At 42.0% G+C, this 14,593-nt stretch overlaps 1 pseudogene across 1 annotated transcript; it reads right to left on the bottom strand.

Moving 5' to 3' along the window:
* Positions 1 to 4,385: 4,385 nt before the first annotated feature.
* LOC146973183 (uncharacterized) lies at positions 4,386 to 8,112 on the bottom strand (annotated as a pseudogene). Its single transcript, XR_015037701.1, has 6 exons — positions 8,082 to 8,112; positions 7,803 to 7,961; positions 7,374 to 7,561; positions 7,194 to 7,263; positions 5,353 to 5,540; positions 4,386 to 5,180 (listed from the first exon to the last, which is right to left on the bottom strand). The product of XR_015037701.1 is annotated as an uncharacterized LOC146973183 (transcript).
* Between the last annotated feature and the right edge of the window lie 6,481 nt (positions 8,113 to 14,593).

Genomic DNA, 14,593 nt, shown 5'->3' with positions numbered 1-14,593 from the left:
AAAGGGAGCAACTCTCCATAGACCCCCATGTTAAAAAAAAAAGCCGACTTTACAGCTTAAAAAAACATATTTACAGCCTGGTACATTTCATTTTTTTGGTCTCAACCGATAGTTTCTACCCCCGCACACACTGAGGGGGGGGGATTTTTTTTTAAACTCTACCGTTTTACTTTTATTAGGTCTAAAGTTCTGGCCAATTAGGGCACGGAAACGTTGAGTGACAGGTCCGGAGACCGCTGCTTCGAGGCCAGTGGGCCGGTTCTCGGTCGGCTAACCGCCGCACCTCTCCAAATATGGCAAGTAAAATCCAACATGGCGCGGTTCAAACCCCCGTAGTAGCAAAACCATGGATGCACAAAACAGACTCCCCCAAACCAATGGGTGACGTCACGGTGCTACGTCCATTCTTTATAGACCAGAGCGGCTTTTTTATGCAAATGAGAATGACTGATGCATCCTGGGTAATTTAGGGGCAGCGCCCGGCATCGCTCCATTGAAAAGTTCAGCCTAACTGGCTTGACAAACTAACTAACAAAAAGTTGGCTATTAACAGGCTATTTACAGACAACACTTGGCCAAAACCTACCCGGTGATTCGACCAAATACATGTAGATGTCTGGGTAAGACATTTCTGGCCACTGTGTGGAGTCATTGATCATTGTGGGAGGCTAAATGAGAATACCGGTAGATTAATTAATTGTAATTTTTCAAGATAGCGCGAACGGTGGGTTTCAAAGAGGGTGTCAAAATAATTATGAGACATAGTGCTCCAAAAAAAACAAAAAACAAAACATTCAAATTGATTGTTAGTTAGTCTACGCTCCATCAAAACACAAAAAGCCACTGAGTGCAATGTAAAAATGCCGGGTGCTGCCCCTAAATTACCCAGGATGCATCGGTCATTCTCATTTGCATAAAAATGCCGCTCTGGTCTATACAGTCTATGTCTATACAGTCTCCGTTTGCAAAAGCCGATCGAGTTATGATGAAAACTTCCAGATCGTGAGCTGTCATGAGTTTTTGATCGTCATCTATTTCACTTCCATAGATATATATATATATATCTATGTTTCACTTCTGCTCGTCGTAGAGTCCCCCAATTTACACATAAAGGTGTGTTAAAGTGTCTTTTTTCATAATTTAAAAAAAACAAAAACGTAAAATTACGTTTTTGGCACTAAACGCATGGGAACGAAAAACGAGAAATTAGGTGGTTGGCACTCAATGAGTTAAACTAATGGTCAAATCACATACTATTGTTTATCCCGCACGCGATCCTGCACGTGTAAGCGGTAGACAATGGAGGGATGGATGGAGGAATTGAGATGGTAAAGAAAGAATGAATACAACGCTCACTCACCACTTTCACACTCTTGGTCGACGTGTCGGGGGAAACAGCGACAGTCGGCACCGCCGTCGGCGTCAGGTAGCGCCGCACCGCCTCGCTCTCCGGTAGTCCGTTACTGGTGTAATCCCCCGGAGCGAAGTGCTGCGAGCACACGTAGTATTTCTTGAGCTCTTTCTGTGCGGTGTTGACATCGATGCCGAGGGCGAGCAGCCACCGTCGCAGCTGCGTCGGTTTCTTGATCGGGAAGCGGTGAAACGACAGACTGGAGCCCTTCGTGATCTTGCTGGCGCACGACTTCACGGCGCAGCAGTAAGGCATGCTGCTGCTGCTGCTGCTGCGGTGCTCATCCGAGTAATAACTAGATCTGTGATAAAGTTGCTCCTCTGGTTGCACTTCCACCTTCCTGTGTGTCTCTCTTCTTTTCCGCCTTTTCTTCTTCTTCTTGGGGGTTTTACAGCTGCCCACCCTTCCTGTGTGGAGCGCTACTGACCCCCTCTGGACCCGGTCAGATAGTCAGTCAGTGCTGGTTCATTCAGCTCATGCCATTCATTGTTAGTGGAGAGACCTCATTTACTGTTGTAAAGATATGTTTAAATTTTTAAAAACAGCTTTTTTGTTGTTGTTGTTGTTGTTGTTGTTAATTTTATTTTTCAAAGGACACACAACAAAAAGGTCATGACAAAAAATAAAAAAGGATTGGAACATAAAAAACAAACATTCACACACACACATCCTACTCATCTAGGAAGAGAAGTATACATAGTCATTGTGTGCATATTAGTCCATCTTGATGATGTAAGACTTTTGGGTAACCCTTTATAATGACTACACTCTGCTTGTTTTATCTATTTTTTTTGTTGATTTTTATAGTGGCTTGTTGCTTTTTACCTGCCATCATTGTTGTAGTGCTGTGCTTTTTGTCTCTTTGTCTTTCCATCTCCTTGTTGCCTGTCATGTATTTTAAATGTTGAAGCAGTTGCTGCAAAAACACTTGCTCATTTCGGGACAATAAAGGAATTTACTTTACTTTACTTAAAGCAGAAGTAAGTGGTCCGGTCGTTTTCGCTAATGCTGCGTTCCAGGCAGGTTTTGAAATCGTAAATTACAGCTTCAAGTCACAACTTACGACTTTGTAGCGTTCCAGGCAACCCACTCGTGTTTTTCCGACCTGTTTTACCGGTGAAAGTCACTATAACGGCCACTCGTAACTTCCGACCGGTGAACTCGTACCAGATCGAACTGGTAGGGCTACCACTTCACGGTCGGAAAAATACGAGTTTCCTTGAACGCACCATAACAGTCCTCGTCGCTACGTCGCCACATTCACGGCGTCCCTTGGCTGCACACACAGCCCTGCATGCCGTTCTCTCTCCTCATTGGATAAAAACTGTAGGATACGATAAATGTTTTCTCCTCGACTCAGAGCAGAGCAGAGGGACTGAGAGACCCGTGTTTCAGACCAAACACTCTATGTAAGTGATTGCTGTCGGAAGATATAACTATTTAAGACTTATATTAACACAAATATATCACTTACTTCTGCTTTAAAGCAGAAGTAAGCGATCCGGTCGTTTTGGCTCACTTCTTGTCAGCCGATGGAGTTAGCAGTCCCCGCCCTCGTCATGGATCTATTGGTCCTCGTCCCTACGTCACCACATTCACGCGCATCCCTTGGCTGCACACACAGCCCTTCATGCCGTTCTCTCTCCTCATTGGATAAAGGTTGTAGGATACAAGGAAGTATACAAGAAGTTTTCTCCTGGGCTCAGAGCAGAGTGACTGACAGACCCGTGTTTCAGACCAAACACTCTATGTAAGTGATTGCCGTCGGAAGATATAACTATTTAAGACTTATATTAACACAAAAATCCAGCTTACTTCTGCTTTAAATACTGAATTTACACAAATACTGTTCTCATTTGTCCAGGTCATAGTTATCTCAAGGACTTGGTTATTTTTCTAGGAAGACGTTTCACCTCTTATCCCAGAGGCTTCATCAGTTCACGTACGCATCTGACCAGGCTAGGCTGGGACTGGTCCAACTATCTGGTGTGGAGATCCAGGTATTTCGTTCACAACACCGATGATGTCACTGGAACCCTTTGTGCTCCATGTGCCAACGACAGCCGTTTGAGTGACTGTCGTTGGTTGATTTTGACTTCATTAGTGCTCTACTGTGTTATAACGACAGTCGTTGGAGTCACAGGAGGCCACTTGTGAACAGTTGTTTTTCTAGTTGGACCAGTCCCAGCCTGGTCAGATGCGTACATGAACTGATGAAGCCTCTTGGATGAGAGGTGAAACGTCTTCCTAGACAAATAACCAAGTCCAGTTGCACTCGATTTTAATTTCCTTGAGATATATAGTAATGAGTATTGCAATGGTAAATTTGAATCTTTCTGTTTCAATCACTTGAGATGTCCTTTTCCCCCCAAGGTATCAGATCTCCTTTTGTTTTTTAACCATTTGTGTATTTTATTGTATAGACCTCTTAACTTCCCATTCCCACCTAGACACAAAACCCTGCAGGATGCCCCAGGTGTGAAACACACCCTCAGGGGTCGGTGCCAATACCTGCAGCAGACAAAAGGGTGTGAAAACACTCTCTGGGTATGGGGCCGACCCCTGCAGCAGACAAAAGGATGTGGAACATACCTTAGAAATCCCATTAGCCTCCGTATAGCGTAGCTCTGAGCAGCTCGCGGCTCTGCTCCGCCGTTCTAAAAATAGCTTGCACCGCTAATTAAAGGTAACAAACTCCTAAAACTATAGGGATTATGGCAATGGGCCAATTTGCCAAAATGTTTAACTATCCCTTTAACTGTCACATGCTCAAAAAAAAAAAAATCAGACAAACCTATACTATTCTCAGGAAAACAGCTTCAAAATTTTATATTGTAGTTAATGGGCAGCTGCAATGAAAGTACAGGAAGTCTATGGGAAATTTTTTCACAGTTTTTTTTAATTCAAGATTTGAAAAACAAAAACTAAACAAATCAATCAAATCATCACTTTTGAAAATCTATAAAGTCTCAAGTCTCCTAACTCTTACCTCCTTTCAGTTTCTCATTAATGTGCCGCTGCCATGACTGGTGAACCTCCATATGTATCTTAAAGTTTGCCTGTGTCTGAAACCTCTTGCCACATGTTGAGCAGAGGAATTTCTTCTTTTCTTGCAATAACTGTTTGGGTTTTGTCCCTGTGCAGAATTTGAGGTGATATCTACTTGCAACCATATTGCCGCATTTATCACAAAAATATGGTTTCTCTCCAGTATGTAGTAGCATGTGAGCATTACGATGGCAAGACTGAGTGAATGCTTTACCACAAATCTCACAACTGAATGGTCTTTCACCCGTGTGAATCCTCACGTGCCGAATAAGCAAGGTGTTGTTGGCAAACACCTTCTTGCAGTCGGGGCAACTGAAGGGTGGGTCCTCTGTGTCCTTTGCTGGGGTGACTTTGGGTCCAATTTCTTCTTTGCAGAATCTGAGATGATTGCTTGTGGAAAAACTTTTCCCACATCTAACACAAAAATATGGCTTTTCCCATGCCTCCTCATGTGAGTAACACGACTTGAGTTCTGAGAAAATGCTTTGCCACAGTAATCACAGGTGAAGGGTTTTTCTCCTGTGTGAGTCCTGATGTGTAGAATCAGCTGGTAGTGTTGGTCAAACTCCTTGTTGCACTCCAGGCATTTGAAGGCTTTGTGCCCTTTGTGGCTCTCTCTAACATGCCTGATCAGATAAGAACACTTCTCAAATGTTTTACCACAAAGGTGACAAGACTTTTCTTCCGTAGCAGGTTCCAAACAGACTTCAATAGCAGGACTCTGTGAAGGCAACAAAGAATCATCACTTTCAATCAATTCAGTTTGTCATCTGTGCTTTTCTTCAGACTCACAGTTACAGCATTGAAAGATGGGGAAAAAACACATTTAATGATTTAACCTATCTGACATCAGTATTGTTGGAAATATATATAAGCCTTGTCGTCTGATCTACCTGTTCCTCTGTGACCTGCATGTTGAACTCCGTTTCCTCTGGTACAGCGTCATCCTCTTCCACTTTGACATGGCACCACGGAACCGGCTCGTCTTCGACCTTTATCTGGACCTCTGTTTCCTCTCCGATGGGAGCCTGCTCCACTTTGATGTAACTCGGCTGCAGCAGCGATGGAGGCAGCTTGGTGTCTAAAGGTTAGAAGGGAGCACATATCCACTGAAAACTGACTTTATATAAGACAATTTATTCTATTCTACTGTATATAAGACATATCACATCAATAAAGTACATTTGAAAACGAAATACACCCTGCCCCAAGCCCAGGTGCTGAGCCCCATGGCACAAATAATAACAATAATAGAAAGTTTCCTCGCTGAAATTTTGAGAGGGTCACAGGGCCGCTGTTTGTCAACATGGGAATCCAACCCACTACCATAAAGGAATAGTTCAACATTTTGCCAAATTGGCCCATTGCCATAATCCCTATAGGTTTAGGAAAGGTTCGTTACCTTTAATTGTTGGTGCAAGCTGTTTTTGGAACAGCGGAGCAGAGCCGTGAGCTGCTCAGAGCTACGCTACGGAGGCTAATGGAATTTCTTAGTTTCCCTCATCAAACTCATCAAATACACAATCCAACAACTCCAAAACGCTCTGGTGGACAAGTTGTGACCTGCTCATTCATCACGCTATGAGATAATAACGGAACGTTAGCGTAGCTCTGAGCAGCTCGCGGCTCTGCTCTGCCGTTCTAAAAATATCTTGCACCAACAATTAAAGGCAGATCGCGCCTATTATAGTCAACTGAAGCTGCTCCATCGGCCACGTAAGCGACACACACCCGCGCGGGCGTCACATGGTCTATTTTGTTTCCTCTACGCACGGCTACACGACCCTCCAACCAGTAAAAACCATGGATCTCTTATATAATACATCCATGGTAAAAACTACATAGAACTGTCGCATCACGTCCGTGCCCGGTGTAGCAGATAAAAGACTCCCAGTTCCCAGTGTACTTCCCCTGTAATAATAAAGATCTGAAAAACATAAACGATAATGGCGTCCACTTTCAATATGTCTGAAACCAGCTGCTACATGTTGTGCAGAGGAATTTCTCCTTTGGCTTTGTACCGTTTGACTCATCAGATAAAAGCACTTCTTAAAGGGATAGTTCAACATTTTGGCAAATTGGCCCATTGCCATAATCGCTATAGTCATAGCAGTAGGTTCATTACCTTTAATTGTAGGTGTAAGCTATTTTCAGTACGGCGGAGCGCAGCAGCTGGCTGCTCAGAGCTACGCTATGGAGGCTAAGGGAATTTCTTGGTTTCCCTCATTAAACTCATCAAATTCAACATCCCAAAACTCCACAGCGCTTTTGTAGACAAGTTGTGACCTGCACAACCACCACGCTATGAGATAATGACGGAACGATACGAAACGGAGCCGTTTTCGAGGTAAATACAGGGTACGGAGACTGCTTGCTGAAAAACTGTCCCTGAACGCAACGCGCATCAGCGGTTTTGTATGAATTTACCTCGAAAACGGCTCCGTTTCGTATCGTTCCGTCATTATCTCATAGCGTGGTGGTTGTGCAGGTCACAACTTGTCTACAAAAGCGCTGTGGAGTTTTGGGATTTTGTATTTGATGAGTTTAATGAGGGAAACCAAGAAATTCCCTTAGCCTCCATAGCGTAGCTCTGAGCAGCCAGCTGCTGCGCTCCGCTGTACTAAAAATAGCTTACACCTACAATTAAAGGTAACGAACCTACTGCTATGACTATAGCAATTATGGCAATGGGCCAATTTGCCAAAATGTTGAACTATCCCTTTAAATGTTTTACCATAAAGGTGACATGATGTTCCTTCTGTTACAGGTTGATGCTGTTGCACAAAGACTTCAATGCGAGGACTCTGTGGAGGCAACAAAGAATAATCAAGCATTGGAAGATGAAAAAGCTCACATTTAATGCTTTAACATACTATATGACTTCAGTAAATTTAAGCCTTGGTGTGTGATCTACCTGTTCCACTTCGACCTGCATGTTGAACTTTGTTTCCTCTGGTACAGTATCCTCCTCCTCCACTTTGACATGACACCACTGCAGCCGCTCGTCTTTGACGCGTATCTGGACGTGTGGAACCCGCTCCAATTTAATGTAACACCGCTGCAGCTGCGATGGAGGCAGCTCCTCAGAAACCAGCGTGTCGTCTAAAGGTTAGAAAGGACACTTAAAACCTCCTGCACACATACACTTAAAACCGACATAGACATATATCACATCCATAAATTAAATATGGCAACTAAGCACACCCCAGGCCTTGATGCTGAGCTCCATGGCACTAATAAAAAGTTTGGGAAACTAAAAGAAACTACACAAATCATGATTTAAAAAATATATATATATTTAGTCTCATGAATCTCCAATGTTCCCTCACACTAGTGTCCTAACTCCTATCCTTGTAGTTTCTCACTGATGTGCCGCTGCCATATGCACCTTCATGTTTGACGTCTTCGACCTGTATCTGGACCTCTGTTTCCTCCTGCTCCACTTTGATGTCACACTGCTGCAGCAGCGAGGGAGTTGGCTCCTCAGAGACCAGCGTGGTGTCTAAAGGTTAGAGACGACACGTGAAACCTCCAGCACATATCTACTGAAAACTGACTTTATATGAGAGTAGAGTAAGACATGAATCACATCCATTAATTCTTGATTAATAACTCTCTTGACTTGACGCTCGATACCACACAGAACTTGCCATCTCTTCAGCTTCATAGTGAAAAAAACAAACATTAACTTCCATCTTCCACGTCTTACCTGCATTGGAAGAATCCACTAATTCATGTTTGATCCTGCCGTTTACTGATCCCTGTTGAAGAATAACTTCCTGTCAGTGTGTATTAGAGATGGTACGCAAGACAAACACATCATGAAAAACGCACTTTCATCTACACTCACTTTTACAAACAATCATATGTGGACCATAGTTTACACTCTGCCTCAGCTCTAATATACCGTACACTCAGTAACCACCTTCATATAAACTAACACCTGTCAGCATAAAGCAACATCATTCAATGGGACCATTTTACAAAATGATGATTTTAACTGAATCAGCACCTGGTTGCCTTCATGATGGGACGATATATTGCATCAGTTTTAAACAAGTTTGCCTTAAAAACCAGCAATTGAGTGTACAGATGCATCTCAATGAATTAGAATATCATGGAAAAGTGAATTTATTGCAGTAGTTCAATTCAATTAGTGAAACTTATTATATTATATAGATTCATTCACACAGAGTATGAAATATTTCATTGAAAATAAGTCGAGCAGTGCAGTGGTAATGTCCATATATCTCCGGCTGTTTATTTTTGTAAAGAAATCATCACAACAAGGAAAAAGTGTTTGTTTCTGTGGCGGGGAGAGCAGGTGCTCTGCGATCGGATAGTAATGTCTTTCCAGTTGTCCAAGTTTATATTGTTTATACTGTACACTACATGAGTTCAGTGGTGTCTCGTAAGGACTCGAGTCATGTACCATAGATATTGGATTGTTTTTTGAGTGTTTGTTGTGGTTGAAACTTAAGAATTGCCCCCATGGGTTAGTGTTGTCGCTATCCCTAGCGCCGGGTAGCCATGGTGTAACTCCGGTTTGCCTGCATCAATTTTAGTCGCATTTTTTGCTCCCCCCAACACTGGGTGACCATCAGGACAACAATTTAGGGGTCAAAAATGGCCGGAATTCTCCTTTAATCTACTGCTGACCCTGATCCCCCATATATTTATATCAAGTCTGTTAAGGATTTTTATTCAAACTCCACTTTGGTACAGGTTCCACCATTGCTTTATTTTCCAGACTGACCGCTCGAACACAAGCGTCAACAAACTTTTCCTGTTGCAAGCTACACACGCCACATCCGGGAGCGTATAACAAACATCCTTCAAAATAGAAGTACTATTCATAACATAAAGAGTAAAGGCGCTTTCTTTTACATTACTTAACGTCCCCACTCGCCTTCAACTCAATGGGTTTCCTGAGAACACATTTTATGTACCAAACCTTTTCAGTTGCAGCTTAGTAGCTGGTTTTGTCATTACATCAGCAAGCATTTGTTCAGTGTAATTTGTCTACCTTTTCTTCCGTTTCAAAGTCCTGTAGGTAAGTTGGTTTCTTTCTTTCCCTCTTCGGGTTCCGCCTTGTACTCTCGCTGTCGTCTTCTTGTTCAGGCATCTCAGTCTGTTTTGGAGCAGTCATAATAGGCAATCATAACTTGGTGCATTTTCCTAGTTTTCATCAACCATTTCTCCATTGTCATGACTTTTTGGCTGTACATCTCTATCACAATACTCAGTGTGTGCTTCTGATGTTTGGGTCTTTTTCATTTGCTGTTTTGGTTGTGAATTTCACTAACCTGTGCTTTTGGACTTTCTCTGTCGCTCCTCCGTTTGCTGCTCTCACCTCTGAGAAGATGTCTTGGGGGTACAAAGGCAGGTAGAGTGCTTGACGGAGCTGTGCTCTGTGTCTGTGTTGTCGTCCGGTGCCGTCCAGGAGATAAAGCACAGCTGTCGCTCCGTGTTGGGCTATTCCGTCGCACTTGGTCCGCTTTTCTTCCAGCTCGACTGAGTCTTTCAGGATGTGGGAGGTTGCTCCGATGCCTTTCATCTTTGGCTGAATGCCCCTGAACATGTCAAATGGTGTCACCACATAAGAGTTAAGTATACCTTTTAAAAGTATACTTTCCTCTAAAAACATTAAATTGAAATAGATTTTTGCTGTGTTTCTATATTTAAATTTTACAGTAATGCATTTTGGCAACACTGGGCAGGACTAATCCTAAAACCACCACTTTTCTTCTAAATAATGTGACAAATTATGAAAGAGGGAACTGTTGCATTGCAAAAGTGAATTTACTCCACATTTGAGCCCAGATTTATTTTCCTGTATATAGTCAGATTAAAAAAATACTGGTTACACCACTTGACACTGGATTGCATCACGTCAATTACCCCTTTATGTTGTTGTCCTTCTTGCTCTTCATCCTTCAAAGTAGAAGCACTATTCATAACACAAAGAGTAAAGGCGCTTTCTTTTACATTACTTTAACACCCCCAGTAGTAGCTTGTTTTGTAATTACATCAGCAAGCATTTGTTCAGTAGGACAGTACTCCAGATGTATCTTGCCACTGTTTACACCTTGATAAAGTGATACTTGAGTTGGTTGAAGCAATGGCATCCTTGTAAGTCTGAGGAATGTCACACACTGCTCTGTAACAAAAGTCAATACATACACCGGAATTCTCCTATAACATTTGCCACCCACTTATAAACTGAATGCAAAATAAACAAGCGGTCAAATCACATAAGTTTTCGTTTATCCCGCACCCGACCCTGCACACTAGACCAGTGGTTCTCAACTGGTGGGTCGGGACCCAAAAGTGGGTGCTGGACCCATTCTGGATGGGTCGCGAACAGCTGGTCAAAAAAGTTAATAATATTTAATGCACATCTGATGTTGGGACATGTCTTTTATTTGGAAAAATAACTTATATTGAAAGGCATGCGTCACATGAAAACATGCAGTTGTAATGGTCCTCCTCAGTTTCTTATTAATGTGGCCTGAATGCAGTGAATCTTGTTTTGTTTTGTGGGTCTTTATTTTGTGCAGTTTGATATTTATTCACTTTTGTGAATATGCTCTGAATGCAGAGATGCATTAGAAGTCAAATATATCATTTTGTTGGTCTCCATTTTGTGCAGTTTGATACTTTTTTATTCACTTCCGTACATGCAGTTGTCATGGTCCTCCTCAGTTTCATTCATGTGCTCTGAAATGCACTTTGCTCAATAAAGAGCAAAATTTGTTTTTAAAGGCTTAATGACCATGGGAAAATGTTGGTCCCAGAGTGAGACTAGTTGAGAACCCCTGCACTAGACAATAGATGGAGAGATGGAGGATGGGTGGAGTAAAGAGTTAGGCTAATATAACACTCACCACTTTGACACTTTGGGTCGACGTGTCGGGGGAAACAGCGACAGTCGGCACCGCCGTCGGCGTCAGGTAGCGCCGCACCGCCTCGCTCTCCGGTAGTCCGTTACTGGTGTAATCCCCCGGAGCGAAGTGCTGCGAGCACACGTACAGTTTGTTGAGCTCAACGTGGTCGGTGTTGACATCGATGTCGAGGGCGAGCAGCCACCGTCGCAGCTGCGTCGGTTTCTTGACGGGGAAGCGGTGAAACGACAGACTGGAGCCCTTCGTGATCCTGATGCCGCACGACCCCACGGCGCAGCAGTGAGGCATGCTGATGCTGCTGCTGCTGCTGCTGCTGCTGCTGCTGCTGCTGCTGCTGCTGCTGCTGCTGCTTATCCAAATGTTAACAGGATAAAGTTGCACCTCCACCCTCTTTCTCTCGTGTGTCTCCTTCTCTCTTCTTCTGTTGCTTTCTCTTCTTCTTCTTGGAGGTTTTACAGCTCCTCACCCTTGCTGTGTGGAGCTATACTGACCCCCTCTGACTGGACCCAGTCAGACACTGCAAAAACTCAAAATCTTTCAAAGTCAAAAAGTCAAAGTCAGCTTTATTGTCAATTCCACAATATGTAGCCTACGGGAAATAAGAGAACCTAAATTGTGTTTCTCTCAGACCCTCGGTGCAGACAGTAAATAGACAGACAGTAAACATTAAAAAGAAACACAATCAATCAATCAATCAATTTGTTTATTTTGGGCATGTCAATTAAATCATCATCATCACACTTCATCTTAGTTCTAGTAATACAATACACATGGCCGAAAGGGAAAGCAGGAGAAGCAAAAGCTTATCTAGTCCCGCCCCCATTACCCACAGAATAAAAAATCTTTATCGTGATCTTTTCTTTTCTTTTGCTTTTTACATTTTGACATAACATTCTTTTACTTATGACATTTTGACATAACATGTTACAGCAGTAGGTAGTATATAGAGCTGAAGTTTGGCTCTAGACAGTAGATTACGCGTGTGTCTGCACATGTGTTCATATGTCATGAGTGAACAACATACACAATAAAACAATCTGCGAATCTAAAATACCAATCTAGAATAAATATGAATTTAAAAAAACTAAACTAGTAATAAAAAAATAAGTAGAAGGCCCAATAGCAGCAGTAGTAAAGTGCAATAGGCAGTAGGTGCGAGCATTGCCATATTTTGGACTGGAGTAAAGTGAATGTTATCTGTCTTATTTCTTGTCAAAATGTCTAATTTCTGGTCAAAACGAATCTCTTTCCACTTAAAATAAGATTCATCACCTTAAAAAATCAACTTGTTTTTAGATAATTTTCACTTGTTTCAAACAAATTTCCACTTGAAATAAGTAGAAAATGTGTGTGAAAATATGCTTGAAAGAAGTAAAAAAAAAGTGTCTAAAAACAAGGTACTTTTTAATGTGATGAGTCTTATCTTAGGTATAATGAGATTTGTTTTGACTAGAAATGACATTTTGACTAGAAATAAGATAAATATTCTTGGTAAGATTTTGAGTTTTTGCAGTGTAGGATGAGATTCAGTGGTTGTTCATTCAGCTCATGCCATTCATTCATTCATTCATTCATTCAACCTTTATTTTAACTTGGTGGAGACCTTATTTACAGTCCTTTTTTAAAAATAAAGGTATGATATATATATTTTTCAAAGGACACAACAAAAGGCGATTACAAAAGCCAAAAATAAGGAACAAACAAACATAAAAACAACACAAGAAGACGGAAAAAATAAAATACAATTCCCAATTTTCTTCATTCACATACACATCCACTCATGCATAGTCATTGTATGAATATGAGTCCATCTTGACCACTCATATAGATAGTAAGTATAGTATAAGACAGAGTTGTTTTAGAGGTAAATGCAGAGACTGCTTGCCGCATAACTGTACCTGAAGGGAACACGCATCAGCTGTTTTGCATGAATTTCCCTCTAAAACAACTCTGTCTGGTAACGTTCTGTTATTATCTCATAGCGTGGCGAATGTGCAGGTCACAACTTGTCCACCAGAGCGTTTTGGAGTTGTTGGATTGTTTATTTGATGATTTTGATGAGGGAAACCAAGAAATCCCATTAGCCTCCGTAGCGTAGCTCTGAGCAGCTCGCAGCTCTGCTCCACCGTTCTAAAAATAGCTTGCACCGACAATTAAAGGTAACGAGCCTACTGCTATGACGGTAGGGATTATGGCAATGGGCCAATTTGCCAAAAAATGTTGAACTATTCCTTCAAGAGCCACATTAAAAGAAACCAATGAAGTAATGTAAGAGTGTTAAACCTTGGCACAGGGGTTGCAGTGCTGCTATAACTATCGCCAGTGATACATTTTTTTAAAGCAGAATCATATATATAGTACAGTAATGTATGTAATAAAAAACAAAACAACTATTATATTTCCTTTTGAAAGCTTTACATTTTTTTTTAAATTGTCCCATCTTTAATAGATTTTTTTCTGCTCATTGAAAATTCAATCAGCAGTGTTGAGGTATCTTTTTTATTTTGTTTCACATTTTTTCTTGGCTTGTGCACAAAACTGGTGCTGTCTAGTAGCATTTTAACCTGAATTGTGCACAGCAGACTTAAGTTTATTTCCAATAAATCCTGCAGCCGCTCACTGTATTTGCTGTATCACACCTCAGACACTGACTTGTTGCAGCAGCAGCAGCATGGAAACAATGCGGACGGTTTCCCTCCTGTGTGGATTCTCTTATGAACTCACATCACAGACGTTCAGATCAGACACTTGTAAGGTTTCTCTCTTCGGAGAAACCCTCTTTAATGGTTTCTCTTACGGAGCGTCAGTCATGAGGTCAGATCCTTGAGTGAGCGTGTAAATCTTCAGACTTCCACTTTAGTCTCAGATGTGTTTCCACAGAAGCTGTGAACACCGTCACCGCTCGGTCGGCGGCAGATAAAGGGATTTGACAGTTGGCAGCTCCCTCTGTTTCACTATTGAGTTGTTTCACAGTCGGAGGGAGGGAGCAGCCCTTCAGCGTCACCGTGAACTCAATTTTTTTTCTTCTTTCGTCTTTAATCTGCCGTAATAATTGATCTTGGCTCTGCTGCGGCTTCATGTCGGGGGGGAAACATCTCCTCTGAGACTAAAAGCATGCAGCATCTGTTAAACATGAAAGAAGATTCACCGACTCTGAGATTTTGGGATTGAATCAAACATTTGAGTATAAATATGCCACGTTTCTCCTCTGGGTCTCATTCCTGTCTGT

The sequence above is a fragment of the Trachurus japonicus genome, chromosome 15 (assembly GCF_045865225.1).
Source record: "Trachurus japonicus isolate A0001 chromosome 15, Traja_1.0".
Taxonomy (NCBI): Eukaryota; Metazoa; Chordata; class Actinopteri; order Carangiformes; family Carangidae; genus Trachurus; species Trachurus japonicus.
This window is presented reverse-complemented; position numbering and strand designations above follow the sequence as displayed.